The 20,614-nt window shown below is 38.8% G+C and overlaps 1 protein-coding gene across 8 annotated transcripts in view; it reads left to right on the top strand.

Moving 5' to 3' along the window:
- The first annotated feature begins 10,424 nt into the window (after positions 1-10,424).
- Positions 10,425-20,614, top strand: part of tead1b (TEA domain family member 1b) — a 51,859-nt gene continuing 41,669 nt past the window's right edge. For 6 of the 8 annotated variants that reach the window (XM_030414496.1, XM_030414494.1, XM_030414491.1 and 3 more), the window contains exons 1-2: positions 10,425-10,679; positions 11,147-11,279. The gene's annotated coding sequence lies outside the window, so the exon portion shown is untranslated. The other 2 variants (XM_030414490.1, XM_030414489.1) reach the window with 2 other exon arrangements.

Below are 20,614 nucleotides of genomic sequence, written 5' to 3'. Positions count from 1 at the left end.
CTGTATCTGCCTTTTATATACCACTGTATTCATATCAAATAAGCCTCTCTGCACACGCTAAGACCACAGTCCTGTGTTTCCTTTATATAGGACAGTAGTTAACAAAAACACCCATAAAAAGGTAAGTGTGGCAGGACTGACACTGAGGATGAGTAGTTTGTCTCTATTAGAGGTCCAAGAACTTGTGTGTGTGTTTATTATTGATTTGTGCTAATGCCTCAGAACAGGAGAGTCTATCAAGTGTTATCCATGTTCTCCACCATTATCTCTGCTGTTTTTGCATTTGAACATGCACATTTGTGGTTCTTGATTTTCTTCTTTTTTTCAAATCAATTTCACTGCTGAGATTGTGTGCCAGAAACCATACTTTACAATCTTTGAAAGCCCTACGCCTCTATTAAAGACATATACCACTGCTCCTGCAGGAAACCCTCTTAGTATTGTTTGTATCATACTGTTGGTCCAGCTATTTTGTGCCAGATGGCAGAAATTGGACGGTGCACTGATTCTTCACTGACGGCAGGACATGAAGCTCTGTTCTAAAAGCATGCATCTGTGTGATATCACAAAATCCTCGGCCTCAGATACAATCTGCGTGCACATCTGGTCATAATCACATTTTAAACATTGGTTATGCAATAATCTGTCTTTAATGTCTGTGTCCTGCTGGCAGAACCTTGTATTGAATAGACAACTGAGCGGCCAAAGAGATAAAGAGATTTGTAGGGAACCGGCAGGTATGCAAACTGTTTAAAACTGTGATAAAAAAAACACCCAAACAGCTGCAGCGGCACTCTGAAACATTAGAAACTGCATCTGTGAGGATTTTCTTTTAAAAAATCAAGTGACCCATTTCCACACACTGACCTCAGATAACCTCCAACACACAGTACTGTCCAGGATATCCTCGAGTATTGTCTTGTGTTTTTTCATAAACTTAGCTGCTGCTTTTGAGCTTCACACCAATTGTCCACATTGCAACTGGGACACTATGTAGTTAGGGAGAAGAATTTCAAACTCAGATTTTTTTAACATTTACAATATTAATGAGGTATTAACACAAACTCAGAAATATGTATTTTTTCCATAACTGAATAAACAAGCTGTTCTCAGAGGATCAACCCTAAAAGCTTCTCAGCAAATCTATGCAAAATAAACAGGTAACATATTTTATTTAGACTCTTTAATTGAATGTGGGAAAAGAGATTGATTACTAATATCTGTAGTAAACACAACAGGAACATGTCATTTTATTAAACATACAAAAGGTAATGCCTGCCGCGAGTGGTCAAACCAAGGAGTCCGTGCTGGAGGAGTCGGGTGCAGAGTCAGACCTTCTGGAGGAATAACCACCTGGAGTCACATCAGATGCTCACTGAATCACTGCATGCTGTTGCCTGCTAGCTTACTGCTAATGTACAGTAAAGTATAGGCAAGTTATCCCATGGACAAACTTGCTTTATTGGTGGTGAACACAGTATTAAACAGTCACATAACTGATGAAAATACATCTGATGGGACTCAGTCACAAATGCTCACAGACGTGTTAATGCTTTTAAAGTTTTATCCACGTTACATTTGGTGTCACTCACGGACCTTTTTCCTTAATGAGCAAAATTGTGGATTTCTCTGGGTTTGAACATTGTTGGAAATATTTGGGATAATTTAACTTCACCAATTATAAAGAGAGCTTTTATTATTTTAGACATTTTAATGCAGAATTCTCACATGTTATATCTTAAATTGTATAAAAATTAAGAGGTTTTTTTTATCACAAAGAGCCCTCATATTAAACAACTCTGCTGTGATGAAATATTGAACGTGATAGGCTACACTGAAGCAATCACTGCCGCACATCTCTGTACGCCACGTGGCAGTAATTTTCATTCATTAGGTCTATTGATGGTCAACTGCAGCCCCACCAGCTATTTAATGAAGTCCTGCTTAAGTGTGTGGGGAGAGCGGTGGGCACCTGGTCGTACTACAGACGTTTATTATATATTGCATAAAATAAATCATCACAGACAGGAGAGTGATTGTGTCGGTCTGACAGCATGGCATTGTGCCAACAGGTTTGTGTCTGTTGAGTCAATTTTATTTTAAATCCTGTTCATTAGTCTTCACTTTGATTCAGAGGCAATGTTTTTTTTTTCCATATTACCACCGTGAAGGAATGGTCACTTAATATCTCCAGAGTTGGCTGGTTAGGAGGTGGACTGTTTATTTATGTTGATATGATTCTTGGAACCTGGAAGAAGTACAGGAAGTAGTCAGAAGAAGGGAGGAAGGGACATCTCCAACCAAGGTATTTTAAGTGGATCCCAAGCGTAACCAAGTGGGTTTTGTGCCTAAACCTCACCAGACCATAAGCACAGCATTGCCATAACATAAAATCTCAAATTGAACCTAAAGGTAAAGTTTCAACCTGTCTGTGGTTTGCAGAAGCAAACATAACCAACTTGTATTCTGGCGACTGGGTCAAGATTTTACCAGGGGATGGAAACATGTGCTCAGTTTTGATGCATTTGCACCATTTTGTCCAGGTGTCTCCTTTATTGTGCTGAGGAGCCTCCACACCACACAGTCAGTGAGGAGGTGAGGATGCTCATGATACCAGCATGATAAAACTGCACCACGTCCTCCCGTGATGTGGAAAACCTGTACAGCTCTTAAAAAAGCAAAGTCTTCAGTTGTCCATTGACAGTTTTCATATAAAGCAAATATGACTCTGCAGAATTTTTCTAATCTATATTTGTGCACTTTGAGCAATGCAAGCTGAGTTTCAACTAGATCATTATATTCCAAAGGAGACCAAAAACAATCTAAAAGGAAATTAAGACATTTTTTTTAAATGTATTTATTATAATTTTGCACCATTAGAGCAACATTTAGTTGAATTCTTATGACATTTATATAATTATAACATAGAGGTAACTCAGACTGTTGTAGTGTAACTTATTTGTGTTTTTTTAATCTTTTGTGATATCTACTCATTTGCCATGTGAGAATAAATCCTTATATCTAAAATAAAACAACAACAACAATCAAACTAATACAAGCACAAAAACACAATGCGTGCAATAATCAGAAGCTCTGCTGATGTGGGCTCCCCCACTCCTATTCATTTAACCCTTAAGTGGCTCTCACTCGTCCTTCTCTTATCTCTGAACAAAGCGAATCAGCGCGGCTGGCTGAGTAGTCAAAGCAAAGAGCCAGGGAAGCACCTGGCCTTGCACAGCTATCTGATTAGAGGAGGTTGCAGGCCAGACTGAACCAGACCAGGCCAGGCAGTGGCAGGGCAGATCTGGGGTAAAATGAACTAAACCAGGTTAATTCTATTGCGGCACGGTCTCCCTGAGAGGCTCCAAGCAGCAGGTTCAAATCAAAGCAGTGCTGCAGCACAGACCAACCTTATCAACCCAGGAGTCAGGAATGAGGACGGCAGCAGAGAAACTGTGGCTTCACTGGTTCAGAACAGCTGATTGGGGTTCTCTGAAGCATGCGTTTAATGATTAAGGCGTTATTATCTACGGTGTCCCCGAGCTCCCAAATTGGCTTACTATTTTAAAAAAAAGGTGTACTTTATTTCAGCGATTAGAAAATGAAATACATGTTAAGAGTGACACAATATAGTGAACGCATTAGTGAGAGAGTTCTGCACACACACAAATTAAAAACAAAATTAGAAGACAATTTTAAATTTGTTACATTTTTATCTGTTTTCTTTTCTTTCTTCTGTTTTTTTTTTGTTTTTTTTTAAGGAAAAGATGGCTTACAGTTGACCACAGGATGGATCAAAACTTAACTGGACTTAACTGAGATAAGTCCCTTCATGCAACATAAAAGAAAATGAAAGTGAAAACGTATTAAATCGTAAACAAAGAAGGTTGGTTGGTAAGACCCATGGAATATAGCAGAATTATCAGAATCAGTGCAATTTGCCAGAGGTTGGGGACTTGACACATGACCTGCTTGACTAACACTGATAGAGATATTGAGAGTTTATGTTCTACTTTTGAAACATGCCTGGGTGATATCTATAGTGCAGTGAATGCTAACCTAGCAGCCAGCTATGAGGTGGCTGACCAGCGGAGGTCAACCAAAGAGGCAGCTGTCACGGAGGGGGCTAGTCATACACACACACACACACACACACACACACACACACATACATATATATATATTGATGGTAAAAAGTGGTATGAGGACAGGCTAACTGGTTAGCATGCTAACTTCAGTAGATCAACACTGATGTTTCTCCACATTCTGTTTTTTATGTTTTTAAACTTAAATTCTGGCCATACCTTAGAAATTTCTCCCATAAGCACAAACGTGACTCACTTCCAGCTCTGCAATTTACAGCATGGAGCCTTCATTTAGACATCAGGCGCCAGAAAAAGATTTCACTACATGACTTACATGTTCAGATGAGGCAATGCATTACACAATTCTATGCACACCTTTTAAGATGCATAGGTAGTATTTGCTAAGGTTGATTTATGAATGCCCGGATGTGCTTCGAAGCAGCAGCTGAAGGAAGGTAAACAAAACCCTTTACTTGTCACATAATGTAAAGCAGTTTACCCATTTTACAACAAATGGAAAAAGAAAATCTGAAAATCAAATCAGAGGGTAAACCTTGTAGGTTGAAGGTGGAAGACCAGAACATATAAGGAGTCATATCATAGGCCTTAAAAAATCATGACCTTTTGTTGGGCTAACCATACTCATTGATAATAGGAAGTTAGTGATTGTATTAAGCAGTGAGATTCGTACAGAAGTCCTTGAAAACAGCAGACTGTGTGTAGACAGAAAGTGTTCACAGTATTACAGTGTTATTCCTGATCGACTATGAGGCTGTGTCAGGTCAGGGTCAGTTCCATTAGCCTGTTTTTGTTCTGTTTTGGGAGGAAAAAATTGACCATTTGTGGGCAAAGTGTACAAACAGTGCAGTGTAAGTGCAGAACAGGAGAGTGTAGGGCTGAGTAATGCAGCTTCCAGGCTTTACCCTTACTATGGTGGGGGCACCGAGAACTCCAACTGAAATGATGTCTGCAACCACATCATATTTGTAATTTTTACACTTTATTACTCATACTGTGTAATTTAGTTCAGCAGAAAACATACAGTTAAGAATGTATTGAAGGTAATGCATTTTTTTTATTAAAATGTTGGTGTTTGATTTGTTAATTTATTTTGTTTCCTTTTACTTAGAACTTTACAGGTTTAGTGAACATTTAGTGAACCTTGACCTTCAGGTTCTGTCAAAGTGGTTGATTTCTCCAGGTTTACTGTGTCTCAACTCTTTTTTAACTCAAGAATTTGTTTAAAGAGCACAACATTAACTGATATGATAAGAGCCTCAAAGTGGGTCTTGTTTACCTGATTTTGAGGTCAGGTGTGGACAAGAAACATGATTCATTCAATCATTTTACAGCACATGGTTGTGTAACAAATTGAATTATGTAGTTTCTGTGTGCTATTAAACAGAAATGATTAAAAAGTCATAAATATTTTATGGTTGAGCAGTCTTACAGCCAACTGAAGAAAACCATGCCATGTAGTCTGGTGATGCAGCAGTGGATATTTCTGTATTGCTTGTCAGACATCAGTAGGGTAAACAGGCATTACCCCTTTGTCCTTCTTTATTTCAATATTAAACTTTTGCTGTACTTTCATTTCTTTTCATTATAATTTTATACTTTTGCTGTTCTTGGATTTTAGACATTCCTATATCACAGGTCAAAACCACTTTTGTATCATTTGTCAGATGACAGAAGGGTAAACAGGCTTCTTTGTTTCAATTTTATTCTTTCATTATACTTTAATTTTGAATATTCCTAAATTAGATGTCAAAAATACAACAGCAGCGGATACTTCTGTGTCACTTGTTGGACAACAGAAGGGTAAACAGGCTGCGATAAGGCCTTTTTCATTAAAATTTTATACTTTCATTTTGGACATTATTAAATCTAAGTCAAAATTTCACACAGTAAATCAAGAACCAGTTTCTATTAGCCATTTTTCAAATATAACCTCTGAGCTGGGACGTAGTGACGTTATCTGTCAGATTTGATGGCGTGCTCAGTAACACTAAAAAAGAAAAGTTCAGTTACGGATCATAGTAAATCTTCCTGTTATCTAAATGTAGTTTGCATACAAATAGGCCTGGGAGATTTCAGACCAACTTCCTGTTTTCATTGAACTCATACGTGTTGAACTCAGGCTGTCAGAGGTGTGTGCGTTTACAGGTGTGGACTTTCTTACCACCTGTCCCTCACGAGGAGAACGTGAGTCCGACATTTCACATTCATTCGCTCATTCCTGCTGACACAATTATCCGCCTTGTCTCACTTGCCACCTATACAGCTTGTACCGCTGCACCGCTCGTGGCCACACCCTGTTACACAACAGCTGAGTGCAAGAACAGCGTCATTGTAGGATGGGCTTTGTGGGTGAGCTGTTTGTTTTGGAGTAAACAGTTTGGTGGTTTTTCTCCTTCATCACATTCAGGAGTGGTGAGGTACAATAACTGCACAGAGTGAAAAGAACCAAGAACTCGAGGATCCATAATTCAACTGTAATCTTTTGGCTCAGTAACCTACACAAAACTGTCCTCTTAAATGAGAGCATTTTTCTGAATTCTGACACATGTGATGAGAGCTCTCAGCAAACACCAAGATTAGTTTTAACATGTCAGCTGCTGAATTACTGCTGTTCATCTCCAGCTGTATTCATCTTTGGGGAAACAATAACAGGGGCTTCTCGTGTGTGTGTGTGAGTGGCTAAGATGTGCCATGATCTGCATTGAAAGACAGTCCCTTTAAAAGAACATTTAAACTCCACACCTCTTGGTGCTTCACTCTCGGCGAAACGTGCATGGACATGTGTTAAAAGGTGTTGATGGATGTCCTCAAAGGGGCAGTCGTTCATCTTTATAGATCCTTTTCTTTTGAAGGATTGGTGTCAAAACACTGGCTTCTAATGGATGACTTGTTCAGACAGGACCACAGTCATGTCTTTGTCTGGGTTCTCACTCTATAACTGTTTAAACTCACACTTGTAACTCTAAAAATCAAATCATATAGCAGGTCTGTGAACATAGAAATGTGTGTCTCAGTTAAGTCGTGGAGGTTGAAGAATAAAGATTCAAACGTCTTAAAGATGACATATACAGCATGCTCAAGTTTGCCGGTAATCCATAGTGCTGTAGGTAATAAATATAGCACACTGCTGACAAGATGGAAGGAAAAAATAACATGAAATAAGGAAATTCAAAATTCCCATTTAGGGGCCACGGTTTGATTAGGCTATAGCTTCATAAAGTTTCTCCACACCAAATCAGCATGAAGGCCTGCTTTCAACTCTCCCCTCCTCTCTCCTATTTGAATTTTGGTCAGTGTTTTTAAGTCAGCTGCTGCCTTTAAGTACTGTAGGAAATATGGTAGCTCTTAACTGAGCCATGAGGAAAAATTAACAAAATGGAAAATGATGACATAGAAACCACAACAGCAATTTACATTGTTTGTTATAATTCATGATGCTCTCATGTTGGCTTTTACAGAATCACAAAGAGATTGAAATGTCAATCACACACCTTCTCCCACACAATCTAACAATGCTATGTTCACGACCACTTTTTTGACTCAAATACAGCTTCTTTCAACATTAAAGTGATAATACAACAATTACTAACAATGGCAGTCCGTACAATGTAATGATGCATACAGTAACTATAAAATTCCATATAATAGATATGCAAGTGTACATGTGTTACGGCCGTGTGTGTTCTGTGCTGTTTGTCTCATTTCCCCTCTAACTGTGCTCAGGTGTGCTGCAGCTCTGTTGCTCAGTGAGGTGCACCTGGCCTGGGAGAGGTGCTGTGAAGCTCCTGTCGCAGCATCAGAGGGGAGAGGCTTCTGGAGTGAGGACGGCTGGTATTGATGCTTAACAGTCAGGGATTTTAAATCATTGTGTTTCAGTGTCTTGGTTTGGTTGTTTATTTGTCTTTGTGTCAATAAATCCCATGAATTTGGTCATTTTTGTTGTCCTTTTGTGGTTAATTTGTGTCATCAGTGGAGTCATTTTTTGACCCATAGCGCCTTATAATGGTGGGGCTTAAAAACATGTATGACGGTATTCCTTAAAATGAGTGCATTGCTGCAACCCTAGTCTGTGATTGAATTAAACTAATGCAATCGCATTAAAAACAACGCTGATTCCAAAAAAATGTATCTGTTCTGAGTACACAGTATACATGATATAAATATATATCTATATATATATATCTATATATCTATATATATATACATATATATATATAGATATATATATTTATATATCTATCTATATATATATATATATATATATATATATATATATATATATATATATATATATATATATATATATATATATATATATATATATATATATATATATATATATATATATATAGATAGATAGATAGATGGTAAAAAGATAGATAACTTTATTAATCCCCAAGGAGAAATTAGGTCATCATAGCAGTAGGTACATTCTAGTATAAATACAATCAACATAGAAAGAAAAATATAGAAACAATAAGAACAATAAACAGATACATGATACAATATGCAAAAAAACAATACAATACTATATACAATAAAATGCTTAAGTAGTTATGTAATAAAATAAAATATTGAGGTAGATAAAATAAATTAAAATACTGAGGTATCATGGAGGAAAAAGGAAGAGGAGTATAAGTTGCAAGAGAATAAAGTGAAGTTTTATTTACAAAAATGATAACTTAAAGTTTCAAAAAGTATGTCTGCGTGTTTATATACAGTTGACTAATTGTACTTTGGGATATGGGTGCCTATAGGTGTGTGCATGGATATGCAATAAAAGTTAAATGAAATGTGTTGCTTTATTTTTGGGGACCAAAAATAATCACAAAACACAAAATAAATATCTCTAACTCATTTGATTTTTACGATGAATTTATGACAGATATCAGATACTTTAAGACTTTTACTCACGTTCTACTCCTACTATATTTTCACTTTTACTGAAGTCATATTTTAAAATCATATCTTAACTTCTGTTCAAGTATGACTTTTGTAGTTTACACAGCATTGACCCTAGTTCATATAATATTGTTCATACAGCAGCCTGTATACAGTAGCCTATCTTATAACATCTATTTCAACCGAATTCCTGTTTATTATCATTATATCACAACTTTGCATACATTAGCCTGCACTTTAATGCTTTTTGCACATCTGGTTAGATGCTTAACTGCATTATGCTGTCTCAGAACTTGTACTTAATTCTTACACTACTCAAAATTAGTAAGGGATATTGGGATATATTTTAGTGTTCACTTGATTGTTTATTCTGTAAGATACCTGAATGTGACACATTTCACTGTTACTGCATATCCATGCACATATGCACCCACATCCCAATATCCCTAACTCATTTTGAGTGGTGTAATTTTGATAGTACGTTTAATAACAGATACTTTAAGACCTTTACTCAAGTACTACTCCTATGGGTGATTTTCACTGTGTATAAAGTAATAATTCAAAACGATATCTTTACTTTTACTCAAGTATGCCTTTTAGGTACCTTTACAACACTGACCCTAGTTCGTACTGTTAATATCATCCATAATTTCCACGTTTATTTCATCTCCTTACTGTTTATCATTATTTATATTACCACATTATGTACATACGCGTGCACTTGACTGTTTTTTGCACATCTGGTTAGATTCTTAACCGCATTATGTTATCTCAGAACTTGTACTTAATTCTTACACTACTCAAAATTAGTGAGGGATATTGGGATATATTCTTATCACTTGATTTTTTATTCTGTAACACAATTCATAATTGTGTCTTGTGTATTGTAAGTATGACTTCTAGGTACTTATACAACTCTGACCCCAGTTCATAATCGTAATATCAGTCATACTTATTGTTTTTATTTCAACTCCTTACTGTTTATCATTATTTATATTACCACATTACGTTCATACCCGTGCACTTTTACTGCTTTTTGCACATCTGGTCAGATGCTTTCCTGCCTTGTGGCTTCTCAGAACTTAATTCTCACATACGTGAGAAATTGCTTTATGTTAGGGAAGGTTGCAAGACATCTCACAATCTCACAGCCAAAGAAAACATATAGATGCAGCTCTGAGGGTTTTTTTTTCTTTTTCTATCATTAATATAACGCCCCTCTGTCTCTACCTAGTGTGGGCTGGCCATGGTTTTGGTATGCTTGAGGTGAAGCGAGAGGGGTCACGGATAACCGTAGCTGGATCGATACTAATACAAATGGACGGCTGCGTAGTTGTAAAATCGGAGTGTCCCTGAAGGCGTCAGTTCTCGGGATGTGTTGTACCCTCCCTGCCCCTGCTGCCGCTGCCTGCTGCCCAGGCTGGCTGCCGGGGCTCGGGGATGACGCCACCTCTCGCTCCGCCCCGGCGCAAACTCGCTCTTTGCGTGCATTTCATTCCTCTTCTCATTCCGAGCATTCTTCGCATCTCTGTCAGTGCGCGAAGCGATTCACCTACACCTTTTCCTGGCTGGCCCAGAAACACCAGAATAACTTGACATAGTATTAAAAATACCCCGTAACATCCCCTTACCAAAAGAAAGGGACATTTTATATGAGATATCAATAACGAGGTAAGTTTCAATGGTAGTTGCAGGTATCCAAACTGGTTGTAGACTTCTGTTCGTGGGGGTTTTTTTTTAGTTGACGTCTTTAAAAAATATTTATGAAAAAAAATGCTGTCTTATGTAGGTGTTTACTCTTTTATCCCACGGCGTGAAGTAACGTTAGGTCGTCTTGTTCCACCGCAGAGATAGATGGCCGATTCTGGTCGCTGTTGCAACAGGGTGCTCACTTTGAACACTCACTGTTGCAGCCTATGGCTTTGACATAGCAGCGAAAATCTTTGACATTTTTCACATTTTTTTGAAAAGAATCCCGACCATACGCCCCTAGAAGAGCCCCAGATGCTCGTTCGTGCCCGTGTTAGATCCTCAGAAAGTCCCAGAGGGCTCCGGGGTGAATCAAACAACACACCGCACGAATAACAGTTTTTTGGACAAGATGACGGTTGAAAACGTTGCTGTTTTCCTCTCCGTAGTTGGCTCAGCCGGGAGTTGTTGGAGATTTCACCGGAGCATTTTCGGACCACCTCGAAGGAAACGCAGCGGGGAGACTTGTTGCTTCAACACGTTTGACGGGGCTTTTTGTTATCATCGCCATCGAAGTTTTGTGTAAGTAAATGTTTTGTTTGTTGTTTTTTTTACGTGTAACTTCTCTCCCGACTCACTGCGTGCTGCTCTCCGTGTCACTGTAAGGAAAAGGTTAGCCAAAACTCCTTTATTGTTTCATGGTGTGTCCTCCTCCGAGCGACTCACGTCCTGAAAACTATCAATGTGTACGAAGCGTTTGTGTAGGTTTGTGCGGTACTTTGAGGGGATTTAAGTGATATTAAAAGGACATAACGTGACGCCTTTTAAAGCTAAAACCTCTGGTTAACGTTGAGTGGGAAAGTTAGCTTAAGGGTGCACTGTGTTGTGGGAGAAATGTTTTAATCAAGAGAGGAAGGTGTTCATGGACTTATTTTTCATGCCTAAACAAACCACGTGAACAAGCAATTTGTCTACATGACTAAATACACAGAATGAACAGTCTGACCTTAAAGGACAACTTTGTTTATATGACCCTGCCACCTCTCTAGCTTCCAACAGTGTCCTGGGGACCTAATTTTCCTCTGAGAGCAGCTTGTTTATACAGTCCTGAGTTTGTATTATTACCTCATTCATTTTGTGAGATTCTGTGTTTGAATTTCTTCTCTAAAAACTCCACAGTGCCCCTTTAAGATGTGATGTTTATGAGGCTTTTATTTGGGGTTTCCTTCATTGTTTTCCTTTTCCTTCCTCCACTTTGGGAAATGCCTGCTCAGCTAAAAACTCAACTCCCCACCTCCCTCAACTGCAGGCCAGCTGTGTCACAAAGTTTTTTTTGCTCCTTACCATGATTTCATCCCCATAACGTTTGGTGGACTCTGGGAAAATTACACAGGCTATTATGCAAACGGAGGGATTGAAATAAAGCCAGACGCTTTCATTAGCAACAGTAAAGTTGGCTGTGCTTAGTCTCCACTTCTTCCCTCTTGACACTTTATTGAATTATTTTTGCTGCTTTGAATTGTCAGATCTGGTTTCATTGAACAAATAGCCCGGTCAGGTCATCAGGTCACAGTTTACACAGCTCAGGTATGCTCCTTGATTCAATCAAGTAGTCTTTGTTGTTACATATCTATATTTCGCTGTACCCTCATTTATTCTCTTTGGAGCTCTTCAGTCGTGCCTTTTCAATCAGCTGTCCAGTCACACTAATCTTAACATCTCGTGGCTTCAATTGTGTTTCATGCTCACATTCAGGAAAATAATCACTCTGCTTTAAATTTTGGGAAAGCTGCCATATTGTGTTATTATAACCAGCTTAGCAGAATAAGTGACACAACCGAGCAACGGGGTTGAAAAAGACGTGCACAAGCTTCAAAAGGAGGTTGAACAAAATCCACTTTCCTTCCCTAAGACAAGTTTTTGGCTGCAGCTCCTACAGCCTCCCCCTCTTTTTGTTTTTAATGTGAAAGCAGCTGGTTAAATCAAGTTCTCTGTCTTGCTTTCATAATGTGAAAGGTGCTTTTTCTTACAGTTAACTACTGGTAAACATTTGATGTAACATGCTAAAGAGATAAAAACAAAAAAGGGACACAGCATTTTTCATTTAATTAACATTGAAAGGGCAGTTATCATTTCCTGGAAACAGTTTGAATGCAGTGAGGCGTTACCCCCAGACAAGTCACAGTGTAAATCTGCTTGCTTGGAAGAAAAAAAAAAATTAGGGGTAGAAAAAGATGCTTTGTTTTCAGCTTATGCAACCAGTGGACCTGTTGGACGCAAGCCTGCATAACATTTATGCAAGAATAGGATGTTGTCTTTGTTTGACCAAATGGGACTTTACCTCTGAAAAGGAGTTTCCAAACTCCCTCTGCTTTTTGGTGGAGCTTAATGCAACACATTTAACATCACCTGTAGTTTGTTAACAAGACTAAAAGACAGACACGTTTACCGCCCGGCTCTTTCTATATATTCAGATAAGTTGATATTTCTTAGATGATTTGGAATTCGTCATGAGCAAAACATATCAGTCATTTGCACAAGAAGTTTAAAATGATGCCACCGTATTAAAGATAAAGCAGGTACTGATAAAGATCCGAAGGAGACAGGGTTGTGCTGCTGTGGATATATACTTTGATGTCTTGTTCCTTCAGATTTTGGTCCTTTACGCTGCCTTGTTGAGGTCTGAGAGCAGGACTACAGAGAGTGTAGTCTGTCTGTTGTGAAGTGTGGACAGAATAATGTGCTTTTGTGAAGCACAGAGTGGACTGTGTTACTTCTCAGAGAAAAGGGCGAGACTCCTCTTTTTCTTTGGTTGTCCATGCTGGATATTGTTCAAGGGTTTCCGACTTCCAGAAAAGCCATATTTTGGCCAAATATTTGTCAAATATCTTTGGTGTTTTTATGCTGTACATTATGGCACATATCAATCCCACAATTCCTGCTTTTGCTTTTACAAAGCAAAGATTTTACTTCTCCTGTCAGTGATGATCTCTTGTGAGCCTGACATCAACTTTGTACACACATCAGTCACCCTACCAGATACATCTTCATGTATTTAAAAGCCATTGCAGTGTTTGTGCACTGACATCGAATTTCGTGCAGTCCTTGTATACAATAATGTCAGAATATCACCATATTAACCAGTGAGTTTTAAAGATATACTTCACCAGACCCTGGACTAATGAAGAGACACTAATTATCTGAATGATGCCAGGATCTCAGAATGAGGTAGGAATTCGCGCTAAAATGACATTTTAATTCCACTAGTAGCAATTTAGGATTGATTCTTTTTTAGGTCACAAAGATGCAAATATAACTTTTAGTTTGAGTTATTTGTGTTTTCTAGTTTTCTTATACCTGGATGAAGTGACATGTTTTGCAGGTTCAAAGTACACCCAATCGATCTTTGGGGCCGATACGGATACTAGGAAGTAATGTATATTGATATATCAGCCATTATACGCACATTTTATGCAATTATCTGTCAAACATGGTAATAAAAGACTTCAAAGTGTAAAAGATCTGTAAGGGAACCAGGATATTTTACTTCAGTTGTCAAACAGGACATCACTGACATAGTAACTGGGAATTTTTGATAACTATAAATTAGCCCAAGCACCTTTTTCTGCATTATAATCTACAAAAAAAAGGTTATTTTTATCTTGGCACATATGCTAATACTAGTACAGCTGTGATAGACCAATTAATATATCTGTCAGAATGAATAAATACCTTTATTTCTGTCTTGGGTTTGGTTTGTGGGTTGTACCCACTTGTTGTCAGGACAGGGATTTTTTTTATAGATCTGATTATATCAATATATTTTCTGCTGTTAAAAGCTTTGGTAGTTGTCAGTTTTTACATAATTTTTTAACATAAATCCATGCATATACAGTATGGACAGTAAATTGATGCTCAAATTAAGGCTTTACTTGACTGAAAATATGGATGTCAATGTACAACAAGGCATGTTTTCTATTTGTAGTCAGGTCCTTTGAAATTCCTCATGGGAATGTGAACACATTACATGTCCCACATTATAATTGAAATGATAATACACAATATTATTTTTGTTATGAAAATCCCAGGCTAGAAAAAGATCTGCGATCTGTAATTAAATCTGGACACAGAGTCATTAATTGTGTAATTAGATGTGATGTGTGGCAGGGGTAGAATCACATCAAAACATCAGTATGCTCCTCGGTCAAAGCACCCTTTAAAGAAGAGGACACTCCTGCAGGCTTCCAGACTGTGTGTGCCCTGAGGTAAACCCTGGTCTAGAAAGGGAATTTTAGAGTATGCGCTGCTGCTCAGCAGTTTGAGCAGGGCCCACTGAGGCCAGTGGAGAGTGCCACCAAAAAGGAAAAGCTGGCTCAAAGCCACTGACGTCATCTAAGTAAATCTGCTTCAGTGCTGCAGCCATAAAATGACTGCCAGCTACCGAATGCACTTTGGCCCTGTCAACCACCTTAGTAAGTGCAACACAGTTTTTTTTCACTCCTTGTGAAAACTTATAGAAGACAGACTGTGTTTAAGTCTAATGCTGTTTTGCTGACGGAATAGCAGACAACACAGGCAACAAGTTGTGTTTGAGCCTTTCCAGTTTTCATAAAATGAGCTTCTCTGACCCTTTTGAAGTCAGACCACTTTAATATTACGGCCTCATAATTTTTACCATATGGCAGTCTCAATCATGTGTGCTGGAAAAAGGCATTAGAACAGCATAATGCCATAACCACTCATTACTGATGTGTAGTACCCCAGAAGTTACTTAGACGCGGGGACATGTACTTTTTCTACCCATTCTTATTTGAATAAAAAGACAAATAAATGAGCTGCCTTGTGATCGCACACAGATGAAAAGCAATATGCACTCCGTGAATCATTAGATGAGTCAGTTTCTGAAACCACTATAAACATTTTGAGTTCTTAACCACAATGAGAGCAGGAAATCTCGGCTTCAACAACTTCCTTTCTCAGTCCTGGCCATAGTAGCGGTAGTGGTGTTCAGCTTCCCCACTAGTGAAAGGAAACCCATGGAACAAAGGCACACAGTCACTTCATTTACAGAAACTGTGTGTAATTTGTGGCTTGTATTCAAACGTGGGTTATTCAGTCTCTCTGGCACCGTATTCCCCAGCCGTTGCTTGTAATAAATTCCCACAAGACCTTTCATCAATGGTCGCTGTATTGTTATCATGGCTGACACAGATCAGGCCAGCTCTCTCTGCCCCGAAGGTGCCCTGGATTCATTGGAGGCGCAGATAGACTGGAGGGTAAGCTCCCAACATTAATATGCAGGCTATGCCCGGTAAATTAGTTTGGAATCCGATCTGAAACACAGCAACGGAGGGCGGTAACGTCCAAACTGTGTCCCCGCCCCCCCTATTTAATAGAGCCAAGTAGACATTTCCAACAAGAAGTCTCATTGGTTTATAATTACATCATGAACATGGGCAAGCTGTGTTGTCCAAAATACAATACGTCTTGAAATTATTCCCTTTTTTGGAGCATTTATAGATATTTTTTTTGTAAATCAAAGTAAAAGATAAGTTGTTGATATCTTATATTTTTGTTATAGTCAACAAAATACATCAAACCAAAAGTCCATTTCTCATAGTATTTGACTTTCTGAGTCATGTGGCCCCAAGGCAATTTGTTCTTGATAAAGATCCAAAAATTGTAGTCACAAATCAGGGTTCTCCCCAGACGGTGGAACAGCGGCGCTGCGCCGCTATACCGCTCGGTCAGCGCCGCTATACTCCGCGCGTGACAGTGTCGAGCGTCCGTCCGTCCGTCCGTCCGTCCGTCCGTCCGTCCGTCCGTCCGCCGTCCCCCGGTTGACGGAGTTGATGACCGGCTGTCCGTACGTCCGTGTCTCCCCCCCCCCGGACTGACGTTGACGAGCGGTCGCCCTCCCCCCCCCCCGACTGAAGTTGACGAGCGGTCACGCCCCCCCCCCCCCCCCACTAAGAATTTCTGGGGAGAACCCTGCAAATATATATTTTGTTTTACAGAAAGGCAAAATAATACTCTAAAACTGCTCGGCGCTGTAGTTTTTTTTGCAAGTGTTGCTCAAACATGAATTAGTAGAGCATTTGTTGGGGACTATTTTTGGCTGTGGATTAATGCACCCTTGTGCGCTCTTGTGAATATTTAACGCAGGAGGATAGTGTAGGCAAGATTTACTCAGAATTATAGTGCACACGTTTGAAAAGAAAACATGAAGCAGCAGTAAAAGATGTAACCCAGTGGAATGTCATGGCTCGTTGATGTGTTTTTAATAGTTTTTTAAAGGGGCTCTGTGGAACTTCTGTGTTGCGCTGGAAGCACTTTTTTTTATAAACTATCATTAGCTGCTGTTCAGTCTCTCAGCTCTCTGTTACAGTCAGCACACCTTTAGAAGCGATTAATACATGAAAATTACTACAAATTGTTACATATAGCCCCTTTAACTAAACTGGAGCTCTATGGCCCAGATGCTGAAGACATCAGTCTTAGCCACTCGGGCAATCACTTAATTTTTTTTTAGTTTTTGAATGGGATAACATTCAGAAAAAACATAGACATTTGGCAGACTAATTACATTAAAATAAAAACTGTTAATGGTGTCTTCACTTTCCAGACTTGATTATACAAACATACATTGACAAATCTTCAAGAACACATGGACCAAATTCAGTGTTCAGTGTTGGCTACACTTAAGACACATAATACATTGTCGAACTTCAGAACTACATGCTTAGTGTCTCACAAAAAATATCAGCCTTGGATCCCTATTTCTCATTACCCACAAAATGCCCCAAAAATTCCAATTAAAGTGCATTCGTGTTACTCTTTTGGGATCCTTGTATAGCCTCATGTGTTCACCCTGCTGATACGCGGAGAGCCTTCGTCTTCGTACCGACATTGAACAAGGTGAAAGAAGAATTTCGAAGAAAATCTGTCTTTCTTTTTTTTTTTTTGCCATCTTAAAAGAGAGATTTTTCGGTCAAGCTCTGGTTTGGCTTATGTTGATATCATTTTGCCGATACCATCGTTTAGTTAGAGCGGCTTTGATACAAATAAGTCACAGATTTTACTTAATCCTCTGACATTTTATATTTTAATTGTTTGGTACTGACAAAGTATTATGACTGTACATGGCCACAGGATGAAATTTCAAAGAACATAAAGATGGGTTGTACTGTTTGTAGATATTTCTTAATTTCCTTAGAATTTGGGGTTCACTGTCTTCACTAATCAATAACCTATCCATATCTTTTGATGACTGTCATGCTTAAAAAGTGTGAATGGTCCCTCTTAGGAAAATGTATCATGAAAACAAGTGTAGTTCAACAGAAAAATGGGCAAAACTGGTTAGCCTCTGAGAGCAAAGCACTATTTAAGTGTAGCATCAGATGAGCAATAAATGCATTTACCTGCTGGGTATCATATTAACATCACTAACGATGACATCTCCAAAATATTTGTGCGTAGTACAAATTCAATACAAATTGCACAGCCCCTCTTAGTAGGCTGTTTTATTTGTGACCTGAATGTAGTGTGATATGCAGTAGTTGCCAAAATAAAATAGGAAGGAGCAGAAAGGATGAATGCAGAGAAGCGAGAAAGTATATAAGGGGATAAATGATGGCAAGAGAGAAAAAGAAAAGAAATGAAAGTCTTGAATTGACAGAGCCAAATGCAAATGGTGGCCTTCATGCTCATCACTGTGATTTGTTTTTTCATGCCCATCCGCACGCGTTCTGAATGAGCCAGCGGCCAGCCCTCGGCCTGCTCTGCTCTCATAACTGTCAGGAGATCCTTTATCTGACGGACCTTTATTTACAGCTTTAATTTCCTGAGCTTTATGTGTTCCGCTCACACTCCTCACCGCTGTGACATGGCTGCATGCTGTCTGGAATGCACTACAAATTTTTGATAGGCAAATGTCTTCTGAGCTTTCATTACATTTCATGTTTGAATGGGAAATTGTATTTTTTTTTTTTTATATTTTGGTATTACTGGCAGGACAGAGAAAGGAAAAATGTTGGTCCCTTAGCTTCACAGTCAATTTTCCCTCTGTTGTTGAGAAAGGGAGACCTTTCAGCTATTCCTCTTTTCTGGGCTGCCAACATATCTGATGTTGTCCAGGTCATGTTGTTGCTACCTGTTCTCAGTCTGAGGCAGGTAGAGAGGGTTGCTTTGACAGAACCTGTAAATCAATCCTATTCTCTGGCAAACAAAGATTGATCCCTCAGTGGCCTGATGGTTGCCGGGCTGTGGGATCCAGGCCTCAGATTTGAGTGGGATGATATCAGACAGATTCACGGCACCTAAGCCTGCCGGTTCAAAGAGGCATGAAATAAACACGAGGCCATTGCCAATAACAGAGGCAGCATAAGTAAGCTTTCTGGGCTCTCCAGTGGACCTGCGGAAATTGGTATTGAAAACCTTGTTTATTCATTCATCTGTACTCCAGATCTGTAGATTTATTCATGAAACCTAAAGGAAAATCCAATACAGGATCAATATTTTTGCTCTGAAATTCTTCCACGGTTTAATCTGTTTGGAAATGTTTTTCAATATGATTGTGGTAATTAAACATGCTCTGCTATTCATCCCAGCTTTCCTCTCCTAAATGTAATTCCAGTATGTTAAGAGTGGGTTCCAAATTTAAAAAAAATTAAAGTTAGGGTATTCAATGTCACCACTGCTCAGTTAATTTTGAGTTTTATTAAAACGGGGGCCACATACCTAAACTTTACTTTAAGTGGTAAAGCTCTCAAAATAGATAAAATTCTTACAGTATTTCCAAAGAGTTTTGGTTAATTGTATTTTGCATGTCCCTTTAACTGCATCTCAAGGTCCTCAGAGACCTGCTATCAAAGACTCATTCCATACACATGCCTCACACAAGGTAATTATTTTGTTTTAATGACAAAAACTAAATGGAATTTCAGTAATGTCTGTCATTGTAAATGTTCATAGTAGGTTGCGTGTTGCTCAAATTGGAATACTTTTGACATCGCTGTAATAATTATGCAAAGGCCAGGATATGTCTTTACAACACACTGAAAATGTTGAGTTTTGAAATCACATGATAATTATAGTTTTACACACTGTGGCCTTAACTACTGTGGGCCATTATGGGGTGCACAAAAGTCATTCACAGAATCATTATTGCACCCTCTGAGATAGCGGCACAAAAGAACTCCACATGGAAAATTACATTTGAGACCTCTCATCTGCTATTTCATTACCTTGCTCTGTCTGATGGGTGAAATGGGTTCTCTTAATTTAAGGAGCTGGATTCCAGCTTGGTGAGTGGTTTATGTAATCTCACAGTAAGTGTAATTTCCCATAATGCCGTGTCACAGCTACTGCTCTGCTTAGCTACCGCATTCAGTCATTGCATTGCAGGCCGTCTCCACACAAATAAGACCATTTCTATGGTGTACACCCTGCAAAGACAGAAGTATTCAATTATCTGTAAGTCACAAGTGTTCTGTGGGTGACATTCATGCCTTCTTTTGACGGACGTAATTAGTCCACAGATTCTAGGGCACTAAGAGACCGCTCTCGTTCAGGACTCTGCCAGGTTATTCACATGTTGCACATGGTGAAATGAATTCAATTGATGCCACTGGATGCAAAGAATCCTTTCTGGGGATGACTTTAATCCTGTTATTTTATCTGCGTTTAAATGAAGACAATACTAATCTCATCTCCATTTGATGAGATATAATAGATCAGTATATAGGTTGATTGTAAGTTTACTGATACTGAAATGAAAAAGAAAATCATGTGCACTCCGTCTTTTCTGCACACACATGAAAAACCGTACCCTACATCCTTTTCCCTCCTTCAATACAAACGCTCATTTCCTCTTCGTTACTCCACCACATCCCACATAAAAGTGGTAATAATCTGGT

The sequence above is a fragment of the Sparus aurata genome, chromosome 4 (assembly GCF_900880675.1).
Source record: "Sparus aurata chromosome 4, fSpaAur1.1, whole genome shotgun sequence".
NCBI lineage: Eukaryota > Metazoa > Chordata > Actinopteri > Spariformes > Sparidae > Sparus > Sparus aurata.
The sequence above is the reverse complement of the archived record's forward strand: the minus strand, read 5'-3'. Positions and strand labels throughout refer to the sequence as shown.